The sequence below is a fragment of the Arachis stenosperma genome, chromosome 7, assembly GCF_014773155.1.
Source record: "Arachis stenosperma cultivar V10309 chromosome 7, arast.V10309.gnm1.PFL2, whole genome shotgun sequence".
NCBI classification, from domain to species: Eukaryota; Viridiplantae; Streptophyta; class Magnoliopsida; order Fabales; family Fabaceae; genus Arachis; species Arachis stenosperma.
Window position 1 is genome coordinate 26690589 of NC_080383.1, and position 3132 is coordinate 26693720.

Genomic DNA, 3132 nt, shown 5'->3' on the forward strand with positions numbered 1-3132 from the left:
CAGAAAATCCACTTCGAGTGCAGGGAGGTCAGAATCCAACAGCATCTGCAGTCCTTTTGAGTCTCTGGATCAGATTTTTGCTCAGATCCCTCAATTTCAGCCAGAAAATACCTGAAATCACAGAAAAACACACAAATTCATAGTAAAGTCCAGAAAAGTGAATTTTAATTAAAAACTAATAAAAATATAATAAAAACTCAACTAAAACTACCAAAAACATACTAAAAACAATGCCAAAAAGTATACAAATTATCCGCTCATCAGCAAGTCATTAAATTTTAAAATCATATCTTCTCAAATTGTTTTCAAATCATATCTTTTAAAATTGTTTTCAAATCATATTTTCTCAATCACATTTTTTTAAAACCAATCATATCTTTTTAATCACATCTTTTTTCAAAATAGATTTCAATCAAATCTTTTTAAACTTCTAATTTCAAAATCTTTTTCAAAAATCACTTGATTTCTTTCCCACTCTTATTTTCGAAAATCAATTAGTGTTTTTCAAAAATTTTTCAAAATCTTTTACTTAATTTTCGAAAATTACTTCCCTTCTTCTCACATCCTTCTATTTATGGACTAACACTATCCCTTAATGCAAAATTCGAACTCCATCTTCTTGATAAGTTCGAATTTTCTACTTCTGTCTTCTACTTTCTTTTCCTCTGACACCTCAAGGAATCTCTATACTGTGACATAGAGGATTCCATATTTTCTTGTTCTCTTCTCTTTCATATGAGCAGGAACAAGACAAAAGCATTCTTGTTGAGGCTGACCCTGAACCTGAAAGGACCTTGAAGAGAAAGCTAAGAGAAGCCAAAGCACAACTCTTTTTAGAGGACCTGACCGAATTCTTCAAGGAAGAAGAACCCATGGCAGCCGAAAACAACAACAATGCCAACAATGCAAGGAAGATGCTGGGTGACTTTACTGCACCTACTCCCAATTTCTATGGGAGAAGCATCTCTGTCCCTGCCATTGGAGCAAACAACTTTGAGCTTAAGCCTCAATTAGTTTCTCTAATGCAAACAGAATTGCAAGTTCCATGGACTTCCATTGGAAGATCCTCATCAGTTCTTAGCTGAATTCTTGCAAATCTGTGACACAGTCAGACTAATGGGGGTGACCCTAAGGTCTACAGACTGATGCTATTCCCTTTTGCTGTAAGAGACAGAGCTAGAATATGGTTGGACTCTCAACCTAAAGAAAGCTTGGACTCTTGGGAAAAGCTAGTCAATGCCTTCTTGGCAAAGTTCTTTCCACCTCAAAAATTGAGTAGCTTAGAGTGGAAGTCCAAACCTTCAGACAGAAGGATGGAGAATCCTCTATGAAGCTTGGGAAAGATACAAACAATTAATCAGAAGATGTCCCTCAGACATGCTTTCTGAATGGAGCATCATAGGTATTTTCTATGATGGTCTCTGAACTATCCAAGATGTCTTTGGATAGCTCTGCTGGAGGATCTCTTCATCTGAAGAAGACGCCTACAGAGGCTCAAGAGCTGATTGAAATGGTTGCAAATAACCAATTCATGTACACTTCTGAAAGGAATCCTGTGAACAATGGGACTAGTCAGAAGAAAGGAGTTCTTGAGATTGACACTCTGAATGCCATACTGGCTCAGAACAAGATATTGACTCAACAAGTCAATTTGATTTCTCAAAGTCTGTCTGGAATGCAAATGCACCTGGTAGTACTAAGGAAGCTTCATCTGAGGAAGAAGCTATGATCCTGAGAATCCTTCAATGGAAGAGGTGAATTACCTAGGAGAACCCTATGGAAACACCTATAATTCTTCATGGAGAAATCACCCAAATTTCTCATGGAAGAATCAAGAGAAACCTCAACAAGGTTTCAATAATAATAATGGTGGAAGAAACAGGTTTAGCAATGGCAAGCCTTTTCCATCATCTTCTCAGCAACAGACAGAGAGTTCTAAGCAGAGTACTTCTGACTTAGCAACAATGGTCTCTGATCTAATAAAGACCACTCAAAGTTTCATGAATGAAACAAGGTCCTCCATCAGAAATTTGGAAGGACAAGTGGGACAGCTGAGCAAGAAAATTACTGAACTCCCTCCTAGTACTCTCCCAAGTAATACAGAAGAAAATCCAAAAGGAGAGTGCAAAGCCTAAACATGGCCGAATATGGAGAGGAAAGAGAAGAGGTGGACGCCACTGAGGAAGACCTCAATGGGCGTGCACCAACCTCCTCTGAGTTCCCCAATGAGGACCATGGGAATCTGAGGCTCAAAATGAGACCATAGAGATTCCATTGGACTTACTTCTGCCTTTCATGAGCTCTGATGAGTATTCTTCCTCTGAAGAGGATGAGTATGTCACTGAAGAGCAAGTTGCTAAATACCTTGGAGCAATCATGAAGCTAAATGACAAGTTATTTGGAAATGAGACTTGGGAAGATGAACCTCCCTTGCTCACCAAAGAACTGGATGACTTGTCTAGGCAGAAATTACCTCAAAAGAGACAAGATCCTGGGAAGTGCATGGATGAATCCATCATCCTTGGCAGACCCTTCCTAGCCACAGCAAAGGCTGTGATTGATGTTGATAGAGGAGAGTTGATCATTCAAGTGAATGGAGAATCCTTGGTGTTTAAGGCTCAAGGATATCCCTCTGTCACCATGAAGAGGAAGCTTGAAGAGCTTCCCTCAAATCAGAGACAAACAGAGCCCCCACAGTCAAACTCTAAGTTTGGTGTTGGGAGGCCACAACCAAACTCTAAGTTTGGTGTTGAACCCCCACATTCAAACTCTAAGTTTGGTGTTGGGAGGTTCCCACATTGCTCTGAGTATCTGTGAGGCTCCATGAGAGTCCTCTGTCAAGCTAATGACATTAAAGAAGCGCTTGTTGGGAGGCAACCCAATGTTTTATAATTAACTATTTCCTTTTGTTATTTTATCTTTTTTGTAGGTTGATGATCATAAGAAGTCACAAAATCAATGAAAAAAGCAAAAACAGAATGAAAAACAGGAAGAAAAATAGCACACCCTGGAGGAAGAAGCTGCTGGCGTTTAAACGCCAGTAAGCCTAGCAGTTGGGCGTTTAACGCCCAGTCTGGCACCATTCTGGGGTTTAACGCCAGAAGGGGCACCAGACTGGCGTTAACCAGAAAA